The 27,882-nt window shown below is 41.0% G+C and overlaps 1 long non-coding RNA gene across 1 annotated transcript in view; it reads right to left on the bottom strand.

Moving 5' to 3' along the window:
* Positions 1-27,882, bottom strand: part of LOC118670596 — a 471,897-nt gene that overhangs the window by 259,363 nt on the left and 184,652 nt on the right. Inside the window, exon 3 of the long non-coding RNA XR_004972399.1 lies at positions 8,807-8,968. This is a non-coding gene — a long non-coding RNA (uncharacterized LOC118670596). The remainder of the gene's footprint in view (positions 1-8,806; positions 8,969-27,882) is intronic.

The following is a 27,882-nucleotide window of genomic DNA, read 5'->3' as shown; positions in this document are numbered from 1 at the left end:
TGTTAATTACATGTCTAGTTCTAGGAGTTATTTCACTCTCCATTTCCCCTTTGCCCCCTCTCTAGTTATTCATTTATTTTTAATATTATGTTACTGTATGTATTTCCTAAGCCTCCTCTCAAATCCCTTTTGAAGTAAGTTGAAATTTAAATAAAAATCTAAATTAAGACAAAAAATATCCCTACACCAAGGTGAGTTGAGAATATATGTGCTTGCTTGCTTTCAATGTTGTATGCATTTTGGAAAAAAAAAATTAAAAAGCAAAAGAATTCAATGATCATAATAAAATAGTGGCTTCCCCCCCCCCCCCCCCAAGCATACAAAAGTTGGCCAATCTTACTGTAGCTTTTGAATTGCTCTCCCAATAGGGGACAGAGCAGTCCCTCTCTCCAGGACTTAATTTCAGCTCTGCTATCCAGACAAATCTTACTCTATCTTCCATTTAAGCGAAATGATCCCACTCCCAATCTGAATTACCAAAGCCTTACAAAGATTACTTTGAGGAATCAGCTGGAAAGGCCAAAATTTTGCATGACCTTTTCTTTTTTTTTCTTTTTTTTTTGTCTTGCTAATGATGTGGGAACTGAATCTGGCACCCAGCAGTGTTTCTCTCTCCTTTGCCTGGTGAGGGACTGATCTGGGCTGCAGGGGGAGAAAGGCTCAAACAATGCGATCTGGGGGGCTTCCATCGCAGGACAGAGGTCATGGGCACCAATCCACAAGCAGAGGCTGTTTCCTTGTTTCCATCTTGGGAAGGAGGAAGGAAAGATGGGACTTCACAATGACATGAAAGGCTTCTCCCCAAAGCCCATTAAACTGTGAGGAAATCAGCCAGGCTAAGAACTATTCACACTCTGGATTGGTTAGTGCTGGGGCAGGGAAAATCATTACACACTTGGAGACACCATGACCATCCCGGCAGATTAGAGGATTCTTCCAAAAGCCAAATAAGCAGAGCTTTGTTCCAAGAGCTGCACTTATCCCAGTTCCTTCTTGGTTCTTCTTGTGCAAAAAGTCAGCTAGCTCCTGTGGGCTTTGGACCATGTACTGAATTAATTCAATAAGTATCTAGTGTATTCAGTGTGTTTCAGAGGTCTCTATTGGCAGATGTTTTTTGGTTGTATTTTATTGGTTCTTTCCTATAATTATAGATAAACTAGAGGCCCGATGCATGAAATTCGTGCAAGAGTAGGCCTTCCTTACCCCGGCTGCCAGCACCAGCTTCCCTCTGGCACCAGGGACCTGGGCTTCCCTCACAACCCTGGCTTCATTGGAAGGTCTAGTTAGCATATTACTCTTTCATTATTATTATAGATTTCACATACATATATAATATTTAATATTTTGAAAGCAAATTCTTGAGTGCCTAGTATGTGTTAGGCACCGTATCATGAAGTGGAAGAACAGAGGGGTCTCTTCCCTCCAGAGTGGAGGAAGCGGGCAGTAATAGCTCAGAGACAACATGCCAGAATAAAGACACAAAGCCAGGAGGCCAGCAGTAGCGCTGCGAGCGCAGGGGCTTGTAGGGAGTGAGGGAGGGATGAGTTCAGGAAAGCTTTCCAAGGCAAGGTTGCATTTCGCCAAGCACGTGAGGATAAGTAGAAGTTTGATTGTCTGCGTTACAGTCTTCCTGTTTATGAAAGGGTGGACGTTTGCCAGTTGTAAAAAGAAGAATGTGAGAGGCGGTCTGGGCTGAGAGAGTAATATATGCAGAAGCACAGAGGCTTGACAAAGGATGATGAGTTCGAATAGCTATGAGAAAGTCTCTGTAACTTTCACATCATTGACTACTAGGGCCTGAGGTCATAAGAGTAAACAGGACATAGTATTTCATGGTCAAAGTTTTCCTGTGGGTGACTAGGAGGGTTCAAGCAGGAGATACAGAATGAGAAACATATTTTCTAGAGATTACTCAAAAAGCTTAATTGCTGTGACTTCAACTCTCAACAGTTATCGACATCTACATGTTACACAAGTGTATTAGAGTTGTTGCCACAGTCATGCTAACAATAACTTGAAATACCTAACCATTTCATGCTGGACTCTTATAAGGAATGAGTGAGTAAGCATGCCCATGACTTTTTTCTCCCTTGTTATACAGGGGGCATCTTTTAGTATAGTACAGAATTAGTCCAGAATCAGCCAAGTCCCAAGTCTATGCTGAAATCACCCATAGAATAAGAGGTCATCCCAGAAAAACGGAAATATGGAGGTCTTTTAGCCGACTACCTCACATTGCAAATGAGTAAGTTGAGTCCTAGACATGTTGGGGGTGTGTCTATGGTTGCACAGTAAGTTCTTACTTAAATCACTCTCTTTCTTATCTGTATATCTTCTAGCTATCATTTGTACATGTATCATAAAAGTAGCAAAACCACATTTGAACCAGAAAGGAAAATGGAGGAAAATAATAGCACCCAGGTTCTGCCACTACCTACATTCTGCTCTCCGTCTACCTCAATTTCTTCTTTAGGGCTCATCACATTTAACATCCAGGTTATATGCTTTCACGTTATACCTAATATTTTTTAAAAAATCACATACATGGCAATGCATATACACTTAAAGTAGGTATGTAGCTATTTTTCTAAACAGCAATGGAACATACAAAGCAACTTTTCTGAAACTTTTCTCCCTCAATTCACTGAGGGGACTACCATTCTGCCACTCTGAAGCTGCTTTCTGGGATACTGATTTAAGCTGTTTATTAAGAAACAAAGTACTTAGAATTTTTGACCCTTCCCTCTTTCCTGCCCAAGAGATTCAGACAGAGAAACCTGCTCAGGAAGGAGATTTGAGGATATTCCCCTAAGAGCCTAATTTGAATGAAGTATGGTGAACAAGAGGGCTTTGGGCAGATGCCCACTCGCTAGATAGCCCCTGTGTCCCATTGTCTCTGAGTCACCAGCAAGGATTTTCCTGACTATATTCCACAGGCTCATAGGACTCACTCCGCCCACCCTCACCCCCAATGCCTGCTCTGCCCTGCCTCCACGTTGTCCTCCAAGTTCTGACAAGGCTTGTGACCTTGGAGAGCTGAGTCAAAGATCCTTAAATAATAACAGTAGATAATGAGGCAATAAAGTTATAACAGCAACAATAATAATAACAAGACAAGTATACAATAGAAGACCACATTAAGTGACGTTCTCTGAGAAATCTGTACAACTCATTCATGCCAGCCCTGCAGATTATGTCAGCCACTGAGGGAGAAAACGCTTTGCTTTCCAAAGCCCTGGCTGGTCAATACTGATTCCAAATTTGGAGCCCCTGGTTCATCTGGGAAGATGTACCCAGTCCCTCAAGCCTGTTCCTCCTACAGGAAGCCAGGGAAAATATGGCCCCAGGGGTTTCTGTCTCTCAGGGTCTGTGGTGGCTTCCCCCTCATGAGAACAAACACTGGGGGCGCAGCATTTCCGCTTCCCTTCCACCCAGGAGGCGTGTGAAAACGGAGAACACTAAAGCAACAATAAACAACCAAAAACTTACAATCAAACCCTCTGTAGCCTCAGGGGGCAGAGTTTGGCCTGGCTTTCCCTGCTGGCCAAGGGACAGTTCAGGAAGAGGGGGTGGACAGTTCTTTTTTCCTCCTGGCTAACAGCTTGTCTCTCCTCTGGATGTGACCAATGGCACTCAGCTATTAATTATTATTTGGATGGTTTGTGGGCCTGTGATCATATGGACAAAATAATGTATATTTAAAATAATTCTGAGTTTCTCTTCTTTTTTGAGATTAAAAAAAAAGCAGTTAGTAATTTTGACTATTACTCCTTCTTTCTCTTTTGTATTCTTACACACACACACACACACACACACACACACCCTTCTTTTCTTCTTCAGCCTGCCCTTGCTGTCGGTACTAAAAAATGATCTCAAGCTGAGAAGTAAAAGAAAGAAATCTAGGGCATGCAAAACTGGAGCTCCTAAATAGCCCAGTTTTTAATTCCATCAATTTCAAAGCAATCAACACGCATGGGGTGTCTGTCTGTCAGAGGTGCTGCCCTAGGCACGGACAGGTGGGGAGGAAGACACGGAGGAAGAAGGCCACACCTACATGGACACCCTTTGGGAGGAAACCAAAGTGCCATGCGATTGGGATTGTAAACTGGGAACATACACTGTGCTATGGAAACACACATGCGGAAGCAGTTTATTCTGCCCCCAGGGTTCCCAGGAAGCTCTGCATCGAGTGACTGGGCTGACCCTGGCAACATAGAATAATAGGGTGGTGCTTGCAAGCCCTTTCTGATTGAGACTTACAGCACCAAGTCTACATTACATAGCTATCCTGAGCATGCAAAAACATGCCTATTTAGACAAGGTTTACAAAACCATACTTTATAAAACAATACTGTGCGAAGCACTCATATATTTTCTTCTGTTTCCATGATTTGATTTTATGTTTTTCTGGTTAATCCTCACTTGAGGATATTTTTCCATTGATTTTTTTTTTTTTTAAGAGAGAGACATCGTATGTGAGAGAGACACATCAATTGGTTGCCTTTCCTCACCGCATACCCTGACCACAGGGGTGAGAGATTGAGCCTGCAACCAAGGCACATGCTTGACTGGAACTGAACCCATGACCATTTAGCCTGAGGGCCAACACTCTATCCACTGAGCCAAACCAGCTAGGGCTGTTTCCATGATTTTAGATACTGGTTGAAACTGATTTATAAGTTTCAACAGAGAATGTTTCTCAGAGAACGTCACTTAATGTGGTCTTCTATTGTATACTTGTCTTGTTATTATTATTGTTGCTGTTATAACTTCCTTGATCAATTAATGGATTGGAAATTCACATTAGGAAATCCTGGAATAGAGCATGGGCTTTGGGGTGACACGAAACTGGTTTTAAATCCTGGTATGGAAAACCCGTAGTCCTGAGATTTGGGCAGTTGGTTTAACTTTTATTAATCTGAATTTCAATGTCTATAGGAAAAGTGTAAGTAGCTACTATCTACTTGACCAGGTGGTTGTAAGGGTTAAAGAAGGTAATATCTCTAAACAGCTTAATATAGTGAAAGCTCCATAGATGGGTCAGGTAAAGAGGTGGGGTGGGGGACATCTGGGCACACTGACTGGTTTGGTAGAATTGTCTTACCACCCAAAACAAGGTAAATCCTGATGACTGATATGCCTGAAAGTTTACATACAGAAGGAACAAGGTGGAACTGAAAAATAAAATAGCTTAGCAAGACTCTGTACCCAGGAAATTGTGGCTGTATTTGCATGTGAATTAGTGAGTGTATATGTACACACTTTGGTGTGTGAGTCTGTTAGTAGGTGTGTTTGTGTGTGTGCATGAGTGTGCTTCCATGAGTAAGTTGGGTAGATAGTGAGGAGAGGGGTGTAAGTACAGGGACTGAGTTTAATGGCCCTTTATTCAATAATCTCTTAAGCAATCACACTAAGCTTTTCTCAGCCCCCTGAGACCCTCTTCTTCACAACAGACCACAGCCTCTTGACACAGCTGCCTCCCCTTTCTGGATCTGTACTTCCTCACATATCCTCAAATATACTAGACTGGGTGAATAAGCTTTAAAAAATCTCTTGGAAAAGTGGTAGAACTCTTTTTCAAGCATAATCTTCAGAGGATACTGCTATTGAATCATGGTCATAGAGAGTGAAATAGGGATTAAGATATACAGTGATAGCTAACATTCACTCACACTTAGTATGTTCCCAGCTCTAGGCTGAATGCTCTGTGCTTTATACTCATGGAAAACTCACGGCATCACTATAATGTGTTACTATAATCATTATCCCCATTATACAGGCGACTTTCTCAAGGTCACAAAGTTACAGAGTGACAAGGCTATGATTCAAATTTAGATGCAAATATATCTGAATACATATCTCTCTGCTACCTCTTTGCAGAAACCCAGAACTTTGGGGGCTGGGTTTGGAAAATCCCTATCTCTGAGTCTGCATTTTTGCTCTAGAAAACAATGACTTTATCACTGACTGTATGAGGCCATACATGAACAACTAACCTCTACAATTCTTTCCCATATCCAAAGATATACATACACATATACACACACCCAGTAAATATACATATGTTCACATAAACAAATATTTATATATGTATTTTACAAATGAATATATATTTACATATCTGAAGACTCTGTAAAAGATTAAATATCACAACCATGTATATGAATAAACTATATGTATGATGACTATATATGATTTATAAATACGAGACATATGAGTATATATTATGTATATAAATTATATATGATGATGAAGTAAATGAACATTGCCGTAACACCCACATCAAATGCAGTGAATCCTTGACACAGCCAGGACACTAACCAATGCCATTTCTTCTGCACCTTAGGACCCCCTGCCTCTGTCTCAGCCAAACCTGGGATGTCATCTTCATACCTAATCAAACTTCCGTTTTGCAAGCAAAGGTGAATTATAAATCTCAGATAACAGAGCAACTCTCAAGCCCTACTTCTTGATACCCCTTGTCATTTCTGCGGTTCACTCTAATTCCAGGGCAGCATTCTGAGATACATTAGAGACCATTTCCTTTCACTGGAACCCATGCCTGACTACAGGGGAACACAGTTGTTCAATACAATGCATTTTTAGTACTGTGCCTTGAAAGAGGATTGGAGGAGGACGACGACATTAATGTCTTCCATGTGACTCTGAGAGCTAGTGGTTCATTTCCTCTCTGTACTTTAAGAAGATGTTGTGGTTAAAGAGTTCATTAGGCTCCCTGTCAAAAGCAACAAAACTGTGGCATCCATGGATTTTTTCTGACAAAAACACCTTCTACTCCAAGGCTCCCTCTTGGCCCAGTTTCTGGTCTCTGACTGGAGTCCATCCTCCATAAAGTCTCCTTACAAAGGGCAGGGGGTCCTGCTCCCAAATGCGCTGGATTCAGGGAGTCACAGATGGCATTTACGTTGATAAGCAGCCTGTGATTCTCCTATCGTGGTTGCAGTGAGTGGGGATGGAGACTGCAGCTAGGCAGCTGGCATGAAGAGCACCCATAGGAGAGGCAGGGTCAATAATTCATCAGGGTCCCCTTACATATCTTTCTTACACGAAATTAATAAAAAAAACCTGTCTTTTTCCACTTTATGAATTAGAAACGATTGAAAAAAATGTATTTGAACCTCCGAAATTGCTGTTTATGGCTGTGTCTTTCTCACAATATTGTTAGGAGGATAATATAAGCAAGTGTGTAAAGACTTGGCACATTAACAGGACTTCTATCCATTACTTTCTTCAGTCCTCTCCCTCCCCACCCATAGTGCTTTAGTTTCCAGGGACTCTCATTCAAAAATCGGATGTTCTACTTAACACTATTGGACAATAATAGCAGGTAACACTTGCTAAGCCCTTACCACACGCCAGGAATAAGTCTAAATACAGGCACTGGTTTATTCATTGCCTTATTTCCGCCTCCCAAACACCTAAGAGGTAACTACGTATTTGCAGAGAAAAATAAGATGTAACACGAATTGAATGCTTACTGTTCTTAAGTAGTACATCACTGTCCTCACTTACTTCATCCTCAAAACACTGTGCAACAAGTGCCATTATTATTCTCAGTTTTAAAGCAGAGTAAACTGAGTCACAGATGGCTTATGTAGTTCACCTGAAGTCACAGAGTAAGTGCTGGAATCCAGACCCACGCAATGGGGTCCCAGAGCTTTCCTTGACCCTCCTCAGATCAGGGTGCCTCTCAAGACCTAGTTACCTTGTTCGTAAAACTGGACTGAGAGCAATGGTAGCAATTAAACAATTGTTGTAATGATCAAAGAAGATAGCAAACTTGAAAACACTTCACAAATGATGACATGCCAAGCGTTAGATATTATTATTATGGGAAATATCACAGTAAAAGCATAAATCAATAAAGACAATTGTTGGGCACAGGATGCGTTAATTGCAAAGGGAAAGACAAGGCAAGCATTTGTCGAATGTCCACTTGCCTACTCTGAGCTATTTTTTAAACTCATGTTACCTCATTTTGATATTTTTATCCCCCATGTATTAAAAAACAAACAGAAGCTCAGAAAAAGTTCAGTAATGTGTCCATATGACTCATCTGGGAAATAGCACAGGCAGAATAAAAAGCCAAGTTTGACCAAGTCTGAGACCGACTGCCTTTCCATTTAACCAAGATGGTTTATGAGAACAAATTTCCCATGGAAATTAGTCATGTGATGTTCATTTTGCTTCTCTTCCTTAAAGTGCATTATGAATGAAATTATGGATTGGAGTGTTGCACTATTGAAAACACAATTTTTTCCCCAAAGAGTTCTTGTTGCCCTGAAAGCCAAATTTCCCAAGCAGGTTACCATCATACATATGTCTCTCATTTTTGGATTTAAGATTCAATCTCTCTGGATCATTGATTAAAATATTTCTGGACTCGTTTTACATACTTGAGTCTCAGATCTGCTGCTGGCAACTCACCTAAAGACAAATTTCCAGGGCAGGGAAATGAGCCCTACATTCAGTTAGATTTCAAGGTTGGACAGAGTCATACATAGGAAGTACCTTAAAAAGTCCTTTGTCCTAGAGCCAAACATTACCTTCAGAACAAAACGAACAAACGTGAGGTCTTGCTTTTACTATGTGATTACAAGCAAATAATGTAACTTCAAACCCTCCTTTTTCTCATCTGAAAATGGAGTTATTACATCTGCCCTATAGGATTAAATAAAGTGGCGGCTGTTACATAGTAGGTACCCAATAAATGTTAATCACCTTCCCACCAGTTCCCTTCTAGAAGAGAGTTTTGGATTAACGGAAGTGAAGGAAAACACCTTACCATTTTCTTGGGATCCAGGAGTGACAGGATGAAGATGAGGGCTAGAGAAACATCCACAGAGAACCGTTTTGGGTTTAAGGGAGCAGGGTATATGCATCAGGATCTTCATCCCTTTTCCAGTGACTAGGTGGGAACTGTCATGTGCTTGAGCTTGAAGTCATTCTAGGCAAGAACAAAACAAACAAAACATTCTTACTCATAAAAGTGACTTCTGATCTGAATCCCCACTTTCCTTCTTTCTCATTAGATAAGAGTCTTGGCCACCATTTATTGGCAAAGATGATGCAATTTAGAGCAATCAAGAGACAGTCTAACCAAATCAAACTTCGTCCAGATTCTTGAACAGCACAAACCCTCTCATGCCTCAGGGCTTTGGCACATGCCTTTTCCCTCTGCTGAGGAGTGGTCTGCTTTCCCCACACTGCTCATGTTCACTGGGTTAACTCATACTCAGCCTTCAGGCCTCATTTATTCAGAGAATTATTCTGTGACTCTACTCATCCCCTCTAAGGCTAGTTTGGGTCCTTGCTGCATGTTGACACCCATTTAACATTGTACTGTCTCAGCACTCAACACAATTCTAATTCACTATGTTTCTCTCCCAAGTATTTTGCAATCTCGGTGAGAACTTAGTCTGTCTCGCTCACTGCTGTATGGCAGTGCTCAGCACCATATGTAGCACATAACGGGCACTCAAAAGATGTTTATTACATGAGTTCATAACAGAGTGATTGAGTGTGTGAAATTAAATGAGTCACATCAGTGTGATGGAACAGGAAGAAAACTGCACCGTGAATCACAATGCCTGGGGACCGTTCTTCAGTTTTAACTAGCAAAGTGACCCTGAGGCCACTTTCATTTTTTTGCCTAAAGAAGCTCATACTATTATCTCAAGGGGTTGTGAGAATTAAATCAAGTGCCGGTGTATGGTGGATGCCTGACTAAAAGTGAGTTACTTCTCACTGCAAGAGAAATCACTGAAGGGGGCTGTGACATCACCAGGGGTCAAAAAACCAGCTGAGCAGCTGAAGGTCTTGGTCAAAACACGGTCTCCAGGTCTGCTAATCAGAAAGAAGTTGTTCAAGACTAACGTATCACAAGGAGCTGATTCACAAGGTGGTCATCTGCAGCCGGGACCTGCGTCCTCACTTTTCCCTTCTGCGCAGGGACCCTGGATCTGGATGGGGGCCTGGCTGCCCTCTCTTGGTGAGAATGGCCTCTTTCACCAGGAAGGCTCCAGCTCTGGCCCCAGCCACCCAAGTCATAGAGGTGATTCATTTTTCAGTTTCCAAGCTTCAAAGCAACATATATGAAGCGCCACAGGCTAGAGAGGTGCACACCCTCCTCTCTCCCCGGCAATCGCTTTGGTGTTACAAGGAACCCTCACCGGTATGGAGCTGCTCCTGACTTTTGTTGGAAATCTGAATGTTATGCAGACACGTGAGCACTTGACCCCGGCCCTGGACAGGAGATTTTGCACATGACCTGCAAATGGACTGTGTTGGGGTTGTTTTCCACAGAAATCCCTCAATAAAAGCTGCAGACACAAAACTGAAGAGTCAGGGCTGGAAGCATCTGGCAGTTTCTTGCTTGAGAGGCACCTCCCCTCGCTGTGGACTCCAACCATGATACATAAAGGGATTGAAGGCTAAACCCTCAGTAAATCATGCTTCTATGGGGAATGGGTAGGGCTTGGAGGATACCCCACCCACATGGACCCTGGCAGGCCCCTATGAAATGCTCTTTGGCAGCCCCAGCTCATGGGAAAGTGTGATTTCCTGCTTGCTATGGAAGCCTGGGAGTCTGTGCTTTTTTTTTTTTCTTTTCAGTTATTTCCTGCTCTGCTGTGGGATTTGGAGAGATCTAGAGCTTCTCTCTGCATTTCATGCAGCACCTTCAGTCTGTATGAACCTGTCATTGGGGAGGAGCGTGGACTAGGAGGTGAGACTGAAAACTGAGCTTTAACACTCAGCTTTCAACTTACCAGCAGTGTGGCCATGGACACATCTCTCAACCTTTCTGAGCCTCAATTGGCTCATTCTGTAAAAATGTCTCTGTTTTGGAGTTTAAATGAGGAATCATCTATGAAGTGCCTATACAGTGCCTGGCAACTGGAAACACTGCATCTCTCCATATTTTTACTGCTCTTCTTCTTAATGAATAATAGCATTACTTAGAAAATTTATTGGTTTTTTTTAAGATGTAAGATGATTCATCAAGGGCCACTATTCTCCCCACCCTCCTCAGAGAATATAAGAATATTCCCAATTCTATCCTATGTAATAAAAGCCTAATATGCAAATCAACCAAACAGCGAAATGACTAGCAGAATGACCGGTTGCTATGACGTGCACTGACCACCAGGGGGCAGACACTCGATGCAGGAGTTGCCCCCAGGCCAGCCAAGGTAGGTGCCAGTTGCCCTGCAGAGGGAGGTGACCAGCAGCAGCAGGGGGTGGGGCCGGCGAGTAGGAAGCGCCAGGCCGGCCAAGGCAGATGCCAGTTGGGGCCCCCCAATCGCCCCACTGGTTACCCTACAAATCGGCCCTGATCGCCAGCCAGGCCTAGGGACCCTACCCATGCACAAAGTTCATGCACCAGGCCTCTAGTTATTAAATATATGTCATATTTACAAATTATATATGTATTTTAAATGTTCCACTCCTATCTGTGATTCTCTCTTCTTCCTCAGGGAAAAACACCACCTTATTAGGTGCCCTGCCAACTTATGAGACCAGGAATGACAGAAGTGAAATCTTTCAAGATTTGGTTACTTGCATCTCATTTGTAAGACTTTGCCAGATGGCTCACAATAAAATCACATATTCAATGGGATCAATGAACATGAACAACAAGAGAACAGAAGTTGCATGGGTTTGAAATTGAGTCACCTGCTCAGGAAGCTGGAAAATCCCTGGTTAGTTGCCCAACCTGCAAAGTCCTCCAAGGAAAGGAGATTAGACTCAGAAGGGGAACAGATCAAGGGAGTAAGGAATGAGGTGTGAAGCTCCCTGATGGAGGAAAGAACATCTCACCCGGATATCCTAAAGTTTATTCTCCTGGATTTCCAGGAAGTAAGAGTATTCACCCCCATCCTCTGAGCCTGAGGATTGGCTCCATTCTCTGAGCCAATTATGTGTTATAATTGACATTACTATGTCAGTACAATTTCCCCAAATTTAAAAACAGTGAATTCAGTGCTCAATGAAAAGCTATCTTCTACCAAGTGTTCAATCCAGCTTACCTTTTCTAAGCTGCCCTGCTAATCTTTTATATGGAAATTTCTGGATCTCTCATAGTGATTATGATGTATTGACTGTTGCAGAAATGCTTTAAGACAGCATCCTTGAAGTACAGCAAGGTACCATAAGTTGATCAAAGGTAAAGAAAGATAAAAAGTCTAAAGGGGAACAGATTCTGAATGACCTTCACAGTTATTAGGAAGGTGACATAAATTATTTCAAGCATTCCAACAGTCACTGAGAAACAAAAGCAAAATGAGTAAAACAACAGAGATAGTCACACAATTTAATGTCCCTGGAAGAAACTAGTTGGCATATATATGCTCAAGGTACTTATCATGCCTTCTCCCCAGTCATATCAAACCATTGCAAAGTAGCTAGCATCTTCTGTAACCAGAGTAGGAATCAGAGGAACTGAAGTCTAGCCCCAGGTCCTATAGATGTGTTCTGTTTCCAAGTCTGTGTTCTCGGAGGATGTTGTTCTTCTCTGTGATGGAGAAACCTCAGTGGGCATACCACGTAGTCCTTTTTAGAACTCATTATTCTCTACTTTCCTTTGCAGAAATTCTAGGGAGAAGGTGTGAGGTTTCAAAGTGGTTATAGTAGAGGAGAGCAGCCAACATATCTCCCAAGTTAAGTGTGTGTGTGTGTGTGTATACACTCACTTCAGGGTGAAATTCAAAGACACACAGCTCTGGCCAAGAGCCAAGGCAAAGGTCCCTTAGGGCTGAACTTTTTGTAGGTTCTTGAACAAGTTTCTTAATTCTACCATCTCCACCAGCCACCTCCCTATGTTCTCTTAAAGGAAAACCTTTAAATCATAAATTTATAGGCTCAAATGAGGCCTTTCCTCCCAATACTATCTCCTATCAGTAGATTTAGGGAAGTCTGGGAAATCATAATTGATACCTGTGTACAGTCCTCCTAACTTTATAGCTCCCTAATACCCTAAGTCCTAAAATACAAGCTTTCTTTACACTTGTCAGAGACAGATTTGGTGTTTGTACAATAAATATCGGAGCTTCACTCTGTTTTCTGTTTTTGCGTATTTTTTTTATAACTTTCCAGTATTCTCACTGGGAGAACACTAAATCAATGGCCTGCTTCCAAGGCCTATTTTAGAAGAAGCAATCTAGTGTAAATTTATGATATGGTTGTTGTCGCTTTTAGTGTTCTAGCTGTTCACTATTCAACTCTTTTCTGAAAAACATTACATGTGGAGAATGACCCCTATATCACTGTGTACATTATGTGGCACAAAAAAATGGTTCTCATGGCCCATTTCCCTCTGTTTGCTCCCACAAGCAGTCCTCTAGTACAATCACGAAGCAAGTTATGACCTAAGTCAGTCAATAGCCGTCTTGCTCCCAAGGGCATGGGCCAGTTAAGGTCAAATCATTACAGCAGCAGTGTCAACAGCCCCATCCCTAGTAGTAGGACAGTGACATTGTCTGAGGCCATTGAGACGGAGATAGTATTGATGCTAGATACAGTGGCCTCACCTGAATGTTCCACCAATATGAGTGTGCTGTGTCTGGAGCTTCTCCAACTCCTATTACTTTACAAGCCTGGGTCTTGGCATTTCCCATTAGTTCTATGAAATACCCTCTCTCCTTCCAACCAATGTGTCTCCTGCTTAATTTGGCCGTAGTCTTTTCCCATTTTTTGTATCTAAACCCTCAAGGAGCAGAGGAACAAGCAATGACTGGATACTTACTTTCCTGTCAGGTTCTGTGTGAGATGCTTTAACCCTAGCTCTGACTGGCTTCCCAGGGAACCTATGAGACTAGAGTTATTATTTGCATTTTACAGATGCAAATAAAAGCTTAAGAGAAGCTTAAGACTGAAAAATTATCTTAAGAAGTTAAGCTTATAGTTTACTTTTTAAAAATTTTTATATAGTTTACTTCTACTGAGTATTTATTAGAAGCTAACATTTTAAAAGTACCATCTCACTTAATCTGTATAGCCGTCATATTAAGTAAACATATTTCAGTGTATCAAGACACAACTGATTGCAAAAGGTTTTACTCTTTATGTACTTCTCAGAAAGTAGAACTCTGCCTATTAAACTGTGGCACGCCATTAATTATAAGATACTTTCTGATATCAGTGATATTGATTTTGAAAATATATTTTAGAATAGACCAATTATAGCCTGTCATCATTCCATTTAAAGATCAGATAACCAGTAACTGGGCCCAGAAAGATTTAGGAACTTGCCTGACATCACTTAGTTTTCACATGGTCCTAAAGGATTTACACCCAAATCCATCTGGCTCCAAAGCTTGCCTTTGAGCTATCCATCACGGTGCCATATTGCTTTAGAACAGAGGTTCTCAACCTGTGGGTCGCGACCCCTGTGGCGGTCAAACAACCCTTCCAAAGGGGTCGCCTAAGACCATCCTGCATATCAGATATTTACATTACAATTCATAACAGTAGCAACATTACAGTTATGAAGTAGCAACGAAAATAATTTTATAGTTGGGTCACAACATGAGGAACTGCATTTAAAAGGCCAGAAGGTTGAGAACCACTGCTTTAGAGTCATCTAGCCATTTAGTAGTGGGACAAAAATTCAAACTCGTGCGTGTTGGACTCCAAATTAATAATAAAATTCAATTAGTATCTAGTATATGTCAGGGATAGTGTCTGGAGGCTTATGGTTGCTATTTTATTTAATATTCAGAATAAACATGTAGAGTAGAGGCTATTATTTCCATTTTGCAGATAACGAAATTAAGACACTGACCTGCTGGAAGTCACAGAGCTCATGGAGAACAGCACTCAGATTTGACTCTAGGTCTTTCTGTTCTCAAAGACGCATGTCCCACTACCCTACACTGCTGTCTGTTTTCTCTGTAGCTGAACTTCATAAAAACCACTCACAGAGGCGGGGCAACGCTTATCTAAAGAGATGGATTCCTTCCGAAGAAATTATAGACATTGACCTGTAGGAACCTCATATCATACCACAAAGGCTTTTGCTCAGACTGCTGCTCAAAGGAGGTTTGTGTGCCTTTTTCCTCCACCTCCCGCCTCCCCTCAATCCTGTGAGAATAGCTAACCAGACGACCATCTCAGGCAGTGACTTCATCTATCTGGGTGTGTGAAGCTCACTGGTGAATGGTAGGTCTCCAGAGTCTAAACCAAGAAATATAGAAGATTCAGCGCCTCCCCCATTCTATGCTTCTTAAGAATTTCTCTACTTTTGCACATTGGGCTTCACAGTCATTCTAGCTAATTATCCTTATTGCCCTTTCTCTGTTAGGGTTCTCCCCAAAAGTAGGTCCTGTGATAAGGGCTTGGGGGCAGGTAGTTTATTATGGGAAATGATCCCAAGATGCCCAAGCAGTGACTGGAGGAAACCAGTTGGGAAAAGTGGGAAAACAAAGAGAGCATTCATGGGGCCACGGCAGGACTCTCGCTGAGGAACTCTGCAGACACAACCTGAATTACCTCAACAAGGGAGGGGAAGGGGGAGCATGGTCCACTGACACCTGCTTCATTGGCTGAGCATTAAATGCCCAATGCTTTTGGGTTTTACCTGTGTGCTCGGCACCCACTCGCACGGGTGCGGGAGAAAGTCCTCAGATAGAAAAGCAGAGAGCTGTAGGTACTTGAGGTAGGAAGTTGTCAGATGCAGAGGAGTGTCTGCTGCAGCTGCAGGTAAAAATGTGTTCGAGGAATGGAATGTACCTCAGCACAATCTTCTCTACCTTTTTACCATGGATCAAGCATTATGTTAGTCTTCATTTGCATTATCCAGCTCAATCCTTATGTAAGTGTGCTTCCCTGATAAGTTGTATTTTTCCTACGTCAGAGACTGTGTTTTATTTGTCTCATGCCTGCACTTGCAGGGACTGGGCACGGCACAGGGTAAAGGGAAGAGTGAGGGGACAGTTAGCAATGCCATGGCGTAGAGGATAAATTGTATAAACTTTTCCAAGAATTCAAGTGGAATAGAAAGGAGGTCTTCTCAAATACCACTCTGGAATCCATTGTTTCCATGGGGCGGACTGATTGTAAACATGATCCCAATTCTCCACTCCTTCCCTACCCTTACCCTTACAGTCTCTCTCACTTATTCTGTGGGGATGACCATGTGACTTGGTTTGGCCAATAGGGTGTTAGCATGCCTGATGCAAGTGCACTTTGAAATTGCTCAGTTGGTTGTTCTTGGTGGCTCTGGAAGCATTGCCCTTGCTATGAGAACACACTTGGATTGGCCTGCAGGAGGATGAAGGACAAGAGGAGCAGAACCACGTTGACTTGGTTGTCCTGACTGAGGCCACACTAGACTAGCTGAGATCACAGATTTATAAATGAGCCCGCACCAGAGCAACAGCGCTGCCAGGAATCCCACCACTGAACACAGATTTGTGGGCAAGCCCAGGTGACGTCAACCAATGCTCATCCCCAAGCCTAGGAACCCCACCGATACAGGGGCAAAATAAACGTTCATGGTCGTGGGCCATTGGGGTTTGTTTGTAAACCAGCGTTTTTGTGGCAATAAGTAACTGATACAGCCCATTCAGAGTACATACAGAAAAACGGTAATGTGTTATAGAAAGGCAGATGCTGGGCAGCCAGATAGTGTCACTGAGCAGCCAAATGACTCCCTTAGGGTCACCAGCCTAAAGCATGTGTGATTAAAATGAGTGCATCAATACATTTACATGTCATCAGCTGCTTGGGGTCACTTGTCACCGGTAGAAGCTGCACACGGTTGAGCTGTAAATGCTGGAGGTTAGGGTTCCTAGGGGCGAGCAGCAGTGTGAGATGGAGCAGGAGCCAGACACGAATGAGTTTGGATGCTTTCCTGGAGTTATCAGGATGCTCAGGGGATTAATGAATGTCAGTTGAATGAATGAGATATTCTGGGAATGACAGACATTTCCTGGCATTACTCAAGAGCGGGTAGATGCCCCTTTTATCTTTGTGAAATACTGGCACTGTAGGTTGGTGAAAATGCCATCTGCTACTGTAAATTTTACTGGCCTAGTGAGCTTTTTATTTTTTCAGTAATATTTGCCAGGTTATGTAGCTTATAATCATAGACATAGGGCACCTTTAAATGGTGTAATTTTTCAAGGCAGGAAAGCTTCTGTTAAGGAGAAGACGGGAAGAAGACCAAATCAAATAACAATTATGAATAATTCCCTACTCAGCCCATAACAAAAGGCTCTGGATTTTATAATATGTTCCTGCCAAAGGCCATGTGTAATATTTCCTTGTTAGTAGTTCCCAACCACTATGAAATCCACAAAACCTCTCCCAGCTGTTGAAGACTTACTTATTCTCTGTCCTTTCCCATTCTGGGGCATATCCATACGGTTTAGAAAATATGACTAAATTTCCTAACTTGAATGACACTAATAGTAATTTTCTAAGGCTTTGGAGAAAGATGTAAGGAAACTACAGTGCATGTCTGTTTAAAAACTGCTCTGTTTAATGGTTTATACCAGTGATGGCAAACCTTTTGAGCTCGGCGTGTCAGCATTTTGAAAAACCCTAACCTAACTCTGGTGCTGTGTCACATATAGAAATTTTTTGATATTTGCAACCATAGTAAAACAAAGACTTATATTTTTGATATTTATTTTATATATTTAAATGCCATTTGACAAAGAAAAATCAACCAAAAAAATGAGTTCGCGTCTCACCTCTGACACGCGTGTCATAGGTTCGCCATCACTGGTTTATACTGTTCCAAAGGTGGGGGGTGAGACAAAACTATTTAATGGGCTGGCTTTCAATGACCTGTGTGTTGTTGGGATTACATTGATAATTAGTATGAGTTAAATTACATTAAAACTTGAGATTTAAAAGTAATGCATTAAGAAGGAATTGAGTAGGTGGGTAAAGTTACTTCTATTTTTTCAAAAGAATTTCACAGCACTTTAAATGAATGTAGGAAAGTTATGAAATCCCCTCCTGACACACATACGGTTGTAGTAATCTTTCTCCTTGAGTCAAATTTCTCTTGAGTAGAGAATAGAAATAGAAGACTATTTAGAAATATAAGAACAGAAAGGTAAGAATGTTCTACTGAGAATAAAACACCGAATGAGAAGCAAGCATCTTGAACGTCATTGAGAAAATACATGGTACATTCATTTCCTTGGTGTCTCCAACAGGTTGGTTGTGATATGCACTGAAAGCCAACATTTATAGGGCCAATGATGGGGCCAGACAATGTGTTAAGCACATGCATTAACCTATTAATTCTTACAGCAATGCTTTGAAGTGGGTTACTATTTTCATTCTCACTCTATAGATAAGGAACTTGACATTGAGAAAGGTTAAGTATGTTGCTCAATTCCCACAGCTTGTCCACTCCCATGTCTGGGTGATTCTAGAGCTCATGATTAGTCACCACATCCAGGTGGTTAACACCTTTGACTTTCCATCTGTTCAGTTGTAAATTATATAAATGTCTAACCACCATGCTGTACACCTGAAACTAATATAAAATAATACTGAATGTCAACTGTAATTGGCAAATTACAAACAAACAAACAAACAAATAAATAAAGCAAAGTCCTAGTGACCTTTCAATTCCAACAAAAAGGGTCAGGGCTGTTTTCTATTGACTCTTGAAAACACTGCAGTTAGGCAAAGCAGCTACTGACAATAACAACTTGACATCATAGTCAAGAAGCTTTTGAATTTGTAGCTGTGAAGGTAAGTCTTCATAAACGTTCTCTGAAAGAAAAACATATTTATATATTTGATCAGTCAAGCTCCTGTTGGACTTTAAATATTGCCTTGAGAAACACATTACTTTCAATTACTACTAAAGAATATGTGCAGATTCACCCCCAGAAAGAGGATGCGCCACAGAGGTGAAGGAGACGATCTACATTTTAGGGAGACAAGAGTCAAGAGCAAGGGCCCACAGTCACATGTATCTAATTTCCAACTCCATCTCTAGGTCTTGCTAGTCCTAGGACCTTGGGGAAGTGGCTTAGGTATCTAAGACAGCTCTCTCACCTGTTTAATAACTATTATTTTTAAATCATAGAGGAAAGAGTTGATGAAATTAAGATTATTGTCAGGATAGCTGAGACAATTTGTGTAAACCACTGGACACTATGCCCAATGCATATTAAGTACTTACAAATATTCTTTATTACTAACGTTATAGTAGACAGGGATGTGTTTAAGCAGAAAGCCCACGAGCATTTAAATCAAGAAAGTCTGAGTCTCAATTCTGATTCTGCCACTTACGAGGCATGCCATCCTGAATATGTCAATATTTCTGAATCAGAAATAACCTAACCTATCTTTCATGGGTTTCCTGAAGCTGAAAGCTAATGCATGTGGAATACCTATAATGTATTATTTTCTGGCTTCCATAATAAATGATAGCTCTAACTGTTAGTGTTATCTGGTGATTAAAAACCTTAGACTGGTGGAATATCAGCCATGCATTTCTGAGGGAGAAGAAGAGAGGGCAGGGAGTCAAAGGATCCTTTTGCTTCTTATGATGCTCCGTTTTTCTTGGCACGGCTTGCGTAGAGGTCACTGGTTGGCATCTGTGCAGCATGCCTGTGGTTCCGCCCACTCGACCCGCCATGCCTTTGGTCCAGTCTCCAGGACCTGCGTTTATGCCTGTCTCTGCGGCTACCTATGACCACAGTTGGACGCAGTCCAGCCGGCTCGGGGAGACGCATGTGTGACTATGTGTTCCTGGGTGCCTGCCAGTGGATTCGTTTTGCTGGAGGAATGTGTAATATGCACTGAGATTCTGTGGGGCCTCAGGGTGAGAAGACACTCAGGGCCAAGGGGCCTAACGCTGGGGGAAGGAGGGTAGGTAGCAGGCTATGCAGCCAGGCCCTTACATGGAGAGAAACACAGACACCAGTCCAACCCAAAGGAATGTTCTCTTTTCTGAGTCAGAGGTGCTGAGAAGAACCTGTGAATAGGACCAGGGGCCAAAGAAGGCGGTGGGAAACAGGAGGAGAAGGAATCTAGGAATGAGATGATCTGAGTTTGAAGGTGGGTGAACTTGTGTGAGAATCTTTACCTCTCCACCTCAGCAAACTGGGGGTCACAGAATTAAAAGTATCATAGACCCATTTTGAAGACCTGATAAAATACTGGTAAGTTTTCTTGATTATGACTCTGACACATGGCAGCAAAATATCACAACCCAGCATCCTGGCTGGCTGGATCCCCAGTAGGGGGTGTGCAGGAGGCAGCCAATCAATGTTTCTCTCTCATATTGATGTTTCTCTCTCTCTCTCTCTTTCTCTCTCTAAAAATCAGTAAGAGTATATATTTTTTAAAAAATCACAATCCAGGGATGTGTTTTATTTTCCAGTGTGGATTTCAGAAAAAGATATACTCAAACATTGCTGGCATAAATGTAAGTTAATGTAAATTTCAATGTAAATTGTGTAAGTATTCATTAATAAATATGTATCAGTAAATGGATATGGATTACATATAAAACATACATGTATATACGCAATTCTATTCAACAATCTCACCCTTGTGAATCTACCCATAGAATAACACAACACCACTATCTAAAAATACATATGTATAAATATTGAGATGACTGGAAGGTGGGGAAAACAGTCTACATTCTACAGGTAGATGTGATACACTGAGGTACAATGATACATATAGTTATTAACCAGAGAAATTCTCACAACTCTTTCTTGATGTCATTTCCTTTTTCTGCTACCATACCATTTCGCGACTTTGTTTCGCAATAGGGCTCCTGAAAAGAGCATTGTCCCTGCTGCCTGTCTTCAACTCTGCTCCCTATTCTCCCTGAAGTCCCCCACTTTTGTCCCCATCCCTCCATCAAAGCTGCTCTTGTACGGGTTCTGAGTGCTGCACCAGAAATTAGTTCTGAGAATTCTTCTAGAATCCTCTGCAGCGTCAGACTTAGTTGATCCCTTCTTTGGGAAGCGCTTTCTTCACCTGGCTTCTGGGAAACGGAAGACTCTTGGTTCTCTTGCTCCATTACGGGTTGCTCTTTCTCAGCCCGTTCTTTGGGATTTGCTTCTTGGGCCCCATCTTACTGGTGAGTGTCCCAAGGCTCAGGATTTGGCATCCCCTGCCCTATCTAGACTTGCTCTCTTGGAGAATCTCATCCGGATGTACAGCTTAAAAAACAACTATGTGCTCACAACTAATAATTTATATCTATTACATTGTAGGGGTTTAAATTTTTATAAAAAGATAGAAGAAAGAAAGAAGTAAGGAAGGGAAGGAAGAAGGGAGGGACAAATGAGGGAGGAAAAGAGGGAGAAAGGAAAGAAGAAAGGAAGGAAGGATTGTTAACTTAAAAAGGAATAACTCCACTTAATACAGGAGCATGGACTGGAAGTGCAGATAGTATGGGTTCAAATCTAGATTCTTTCACTTCCAGGCTGTATAGTTTAGGGTAAGTTATTTAATTTTCTGATGCTTCAATTTCCTCCTGCAAAATGGGGATCAAAATAGCTGTCTCATTTATGGGAGGTTCATCTGAAAATCTAAATATGTTAGGATATGTGAAATATTCTAGAAAATTGTAAATATTTCTAAGTATTGGCTATTGTTGTATAAAGGTAAACCTATATATCTAGTAGAAGACCTTTTATAAGGATATACTAATGACTTGAAGGTGGTAAAAATAGAATCAAACAAGACTCCAATACACAAACCAGAGAGTGGAATGATTACTCACATATCTGGATCCATATTTGGGTAGGATACCTTGGATAATGTTAAGTGAGTGACATGTTGGGAGAAGATAAATTTAATGCTTGCAATTAAGGGACTGATTTCCAAAATATACTTTAACTTCAAATTAACAGGTTGAAGCAGGAAACTAGTAGGAAAATGGGCAATGTGACCAGGTAATTTACAGAAAATGAAGTCCAATGGATACATAAAAATGTGTGTGAGCTCATTAGAAACAGCAGGACTAAATACTGCAATGATCAGATACTGCTTTCTAGCCCTTATAATGGCAAAAAAACGGACATGTTGGGACAATCCAGTGCTGTGAAGACTTTGAGAGGGCATGAATTTTTGTGCACAATTAAAGAGCAAACTGAAACAATTCTGAGAAGCAATTAGGCAATATTCAACAAAAATTGTACTTTTCCCTATGATCTAGTCAGCACAATTGTGTGTGTGTGCGTGTGTGTGTGTGTGTGTGTGTGTGTGTGTGTATACACCAGAAAAATTCTTGCAAATGTTCATAATGGACCATTACAAGCTGTTTTTCTGAATGTTACTTTTGGTGGCAGGAAACTGCAGGCAATAAAACCCCAAGAAAATAAATAAGCAAGAGATGCCCACCAAGAAACGATGAGCATCAGTAAGAAACACAAGTTAGATGTTTACAATCACATGGGTAGATTCCACCCCAAAGAGTGCTGAGTTCCATAAAGATGATGAATTTATATTACAATATAATATCATGTAATTAAAACGTACACGTGCAAACCAATACCAGATATTTTATGAGAACATGCTAACATTTAAGGGGATATATGGAGCACCCTGTATTAGGGATCTATAGACTAGAGAATGGGACTGAGCACCAGAGAACTGGGGAAACAGGTGAGTTAAACTCCACTGCCACCTGCAGGGAGAGATAATACCATTATGCTTGGGATGATAAGCTCCACTCTCTCCACTTGAAATCTAATTTAAACATAAACAGCAAACTGATGTCACTTTGCTATGTAAACATATGATCTAAAAAACAAAAACCTCTCAAACTATATACGAACTGATCTTTATCCCATACATTACAGCGTGCTGAAAACAATGAAAGAAATTAAATATCTCTGACATAAAATAGAAACATTATTAGTATTCTTATTTTTAAAAAATACATTATTAGTATTCTTGCATCATCTTTCCTTGGAGTTGTATTTTAAAAACCCATCAGTGTTCAAAAGGAATTTTGTCTTTTTATTGCCCCAGAATTATATGTCCCTTTGTAGTTGCATAGTTTGCAGATGTTTCTGTACATTTGTAAATGGGCCAGAACTGAAAACCATATAGGAAACTGAAGTCAGCAGACCAAATGTACAGAAGAGGCAGTTGATTGTTTAAATATGCCTATTCAACCACTAGAAGAGAGGTTTGGTGACTTATTACACAATTGTCCCATCATCTGTGACACAGTTATGTCAGTCCCTCTAAACACTGTACTCATTAAATTGTTCTTAACTTCATCAGGACACCTCTCCCCAGACTCTTAGATTTATCTCCTTCAGTTTCGGCAACTCTTCTTTGCCTTGGTGCACTGGCCAAGTTCTACCTGCTCTCTCTAAAGTAATTTGCCATAATACTTTCCAAGGTGTTTCCTTCATTAAAAGTGGTGTGTTCAATAAGATCTTGGCTTTCTTCTCCTTCTAGAGTCATCTGGATACCCAACCCTTTGGCTGAGGGGACATGAGTTACTGTATCCAACTGGAGGAAATATCGCCTGGAAAATGGAAGAGGTGATTTAAAAATGTCTTATGAGGCTTCTGGGAAAATAATCACACTCAAAGGAACCTATGTGTGAGAAGCCTGGTGTTGAATCACCTATGCATTGCTTTTGTGGGATTCACTGAAAGACTATTGGCCTGAGGAGGAGACCAGTAGACTGGCCAGTGTTCACATTCATTCTTCCCTCTGTTGACAGCCAAATAAATGTTCAGAGTTCTTCCCAACAGAGACTGCACACCTCATACTCACATTGCAGAGAATAATTTTTAGATTTATGATTTTTTTCGGTGCCAAGTTTGTGTGTGTGTGTGTGTGTGTGTGTGTGTGTGTGTGTGTATGATAAAATATCCCATTAGTGATCATAAGATTGTTGAAATAAAGTGGAATCCATTTGTTGAACAATCCTGTACAATTTGTGGGTTACTTTTAATGGACAAGCTTATAGAAAATGCATTACAGGTAAGGTTTTGGACACCTTTCTAATTACTTAAGGTTGCTATAATTTCTTCCAACAATATTTTTGTAGCTTTTAGAGTACAAGTTTTGGACTTACATTGTTAGATTCAATTCTTTGTATTTGATTATTTTTAATGCTACTTTCAATGGATTTATTTTGCCAATTATATTTTTGGATCATATATTACAAGTGTATACAAATACAATGGACAGTTGTATGTTGATCTTATATCTTGAAACCTTACTGAATTCATTTATTAGTTCTAAGCATTTTTGGTGGATCCCTTGGGATTTTTTATATACAAGATGGTCATCTGCAAATGAGGTAATTTTACTTCTTTTCTCATCTGGATTCTCTTTATTTCGTGTTTTTTGGCCTAATTGCTGTGATGAGAACTGGTAGCACAATGTTGAATAGAAGTGATGGGAGAAGATAGCCTTGCCTTCTTCCTGAACTTAGGGAAAGAATGCATTCTTTCACCATTGCATCCGTTGTTAGTGGTGAGTTTTTGTCAGTGCTGTTTTTCAGGTTGAGAAAATACCTTCAATTCATGAAGCAGTGTTAAATTTTGTCTTTTTATATACTTTAGCAATTATTATATACTAGCATTTGCATATACTCATCACTCACTAAGTAACAAATGCAAATTATGCATGTATAAAGGAATAAATAAAATCAGAGATAAATGAGGAAGTTATTTCATTAACTGAAAGGTAAAAAAAATAGATGACTTCCTTAAATCTTACTTCACTTATTACATAGTGCAGAGAAATAGATTACAATGATAAAATTTTGTTTCTTTCAGCTTAAAATAGAACCTGTGGTAAATATTAATCATCAACATTTGAGAAAGAATGATATCTGTTTTTTTAAAAGAAGAGGCTTAACTTGAGACCATCATGGAAGCAACACTTTTCATCCAATAAGCCCTCATTTCTATCTGCAACTCAAAGAAATAGAAAATCCCTCGATTTCTGTTATACCATCAAGAGAAGGCTCAGACTCGGGCAGTAATACGGCTGTTGGTTTGTCAAAGAACCTCTGTGTTTGTAAGAAACTTTTGCTCTTGAAGAAAGCACCCCCAGTGAAAGCACTCCTTATTTTTAAACAAATTGCCTTTTATCCTGTATTTATTTGATGGGGGTGGGGGCATGCTTCTAAGATTGTCCAAATAAAAAGGCACCTTGCTTCTCTTAAGTAGCTAATATGAGATGAATCCAATTACAGGTCAGCCTGCCTGCAACTCTTCAGTCTAGAAAGGCTTGTTGCTCACAGCAGCAGAGGGACTGGTCAAGGGGAGAACACATCTGTTTGCATTGAATGAAGACAAGTCATTGTTATAAGGGACCAGCTCTTATCCCTTTAGTGCTCTTGGTGTTTGGGGAAACACATATTGAACTTGCATTTCCTTTCTCCCCCTGCCTTTCTTCCCTGTTTCCACATTCCATTCATCTCTCAGCTCTCGGCTTCCTGTATTTTGTCTGTTCTATCAATGTTTATAGTGTCTCTAGTTTATGTACAGTCTTGCAATACACACCATGAGCAATAAAAGAAAACCCAGCCTTCAATCTTATTTCCTTATATAAACGGAAACAATAAATATAAGTACGAATGGGAAATTGAATAAAATAAATGTGTAAAAGTGAGTCCACAGTCTTAACTTCATGGTAAAGGCAAAAACTGATAGAAGAGTTGAGAGTAACTCGTGGTGGCTGGGGAGGATTGGAGAGATTTTAGAGGTGGGAAAGTTTCCTAATCATTTAAGGATGGGGCCAACTAGACTTTGAAAACCCTGGGCTCAGATATAAGTAGGTATATTCTTCTTTTCCCTGCCTGCTGTCTAGGAAAAAAAAACTGCAACTAAGTGAGACAGCCTACTTTGGAAACTGATACTGGGAGTGGAAATTCCCATTACAAACAGGGTGACCATATAACTCATATTAAGAGGGTGCTCTTAGTAATTATACCAGGGAAACAGGCAAAAATTTGAACAGTCCTGGGCAAACCAGAATGAAAGGATTAACCTAAAGGATGCTGATGGGTGATTTCTAGTTTCCTTTGGAAGATGGAGGTGGTGGTGAGAACTGGAAATTTATTCCAGTTTAGAAACAAGCACATTGTATTATTTCCCACAAAGATTTTTGGTTTTGTCTTTGTTATAGTTTTAAAGGTTGGATTCTGTGACAAATGATACCCTGTCGGGAGTCATTGTCTCCTCTGAGGGATCCCTGGATTCATTCTAGGCCAGAGGAAACAGGGCATGCAAATACTTGGGGGTGGGAATAAGCTTCATGTGTCCCAGGAAAGGGTAAGAGTTCAACGTGGCTGAAGATAAGTGTAGCCAAGAAGAGAGGGATGAGAAGGAGCAGCTCATGGAGGTCTGCTTTGCTGCCTCCTTCAGAAAACAATACATCAGAGCAAAGGGCCACATTTACATCACCCCTGGCTGAGTCCAGAGCCTGATGGTACTCCTTATAGGTTTGTACTACAGTGGTCGGCAGACTCATGAGTCAACAGAGCCAAATATCAACAGTACAACGATTGAAATTTCTTTTGAGAGCCAAATTTTTTAAACTTGAACTATATAGGTAGGTACATTGTTATTAACTTAATTAGGGTGCTCCTAAGGCTTAGGAAGAGCCACACTCAAGGGGCCAAAGAGCTGCATATGGCTAGCGAGCTGCAGTTTGCCGACCACGGCCTACGACAGTGATGGTGAACCTTTTGAGCTCGGCATGTCAGCATTTTGAAAACACTAACTTAACTCTGGTGCTGTGTCACATATAGAAATTTTTTGATATTTGCAACCATAGTAAAACAGACTTATATTTTTGATATATATTTAAATGCCATTTAACAAAGAAAAATCAACCAAAAAAATGAGTTCGCATGTCACCTCTGACACGCGTGTCATGTTTGTCATCACTAGCCTAGGACAAGTTCAACTTCTTTCTGCCTCAATCTATCTAACTTTATCATGTGGAAGGTAACAGAACCTACCCCAAGGAATGGTGAGGCTTACATGTAGGTCAGAATGTCAGCAGGACACAGAGTAAGTGTTCAAAAACATTAGTGATTAATGTTTTTATGCATCTAGGGAGGGGCTTTTCCCAAGGGAAAAAAACAGGCCTGACCCAGGGTTGCTTTTTGAGATCTTAGCACCTCATCCTGAGTGTGTCTCCCACTACTAGGTCTTCTTAGTACAGAGATGATTAATTTTTAAAAGATTCTTAGATTCTGGATGGGTGCGCATAGGTCTAGTGGTCTACTCTGACGTTGTCCACAAACACACTTCCAGCTTTAGTTTTCAATTACTGACGTGCTGGCTTAGATGCCTGACCTCTGTAAGCCACACACACGGACCTCAAGTTACCTTGGAAATATCTGGGAATCTTTCCAGGATTTTGTCCTTCAAGTGGTAAGACACTCGAGACCTATTCTGGACGATAATGATGTAACCAACAACAACCGTGATAATAATGAACTGCAGCCAACGTTTATTGATTCTTCCCTCCATGCCTGCTGACCACTGTGCTGAGTGCTTTCAAGATATCACCTTATTTAATTCTCAAAATAACCACATGACTTTGGAGAGTGTAGGTGGCACAGCTGGGGCGTGGGGGATGGGGAATGGAATCCAAACACACATCAGCCAGGACTTAGGCCTGTGCTCTGCTGCCTCCCCACGGGCAGACGTAGTTCTAGGGCAACAGCAGATATCTTAGGCACAGAGCCATGGAAGCCTCCTGTAGCCTTTTCATCTACAAACCCTGTAGGAATAGTCCGGCTGATACCTCTGCATCTGGACATGTCTCCGTCCTACAGTGACGTGGTTTCCCGAGTGCTCAAGCCACGCATAGGAGGTCACATGAAACAACCGAGGGAAGAGCATCCCCTCAGTCACTGAACTGCTCCGG

The sequence above is a fragment of the Myotis myotis genome, unplaced genomic scaffold (assembly GCF_014108235.1).
Source record: "Myotis myotis isolate mMyoMyo1 unplaced genomic scaffold, mMyoMyo1.p scaffold_m19_p_16, whole genome shotgun sequence".
Taxonomy (NCBI): Eukaryota; Metazoa; Chordata; class Mammalia; order Chiroptera; family Vespertilionidae; genus Myotis; species Myotis myotis.
The sequence above is the reverse complement of the archived record's forward strand: the minus strand, read 5'-3'. Positions and strand labels throughout refer to the sequence as shown.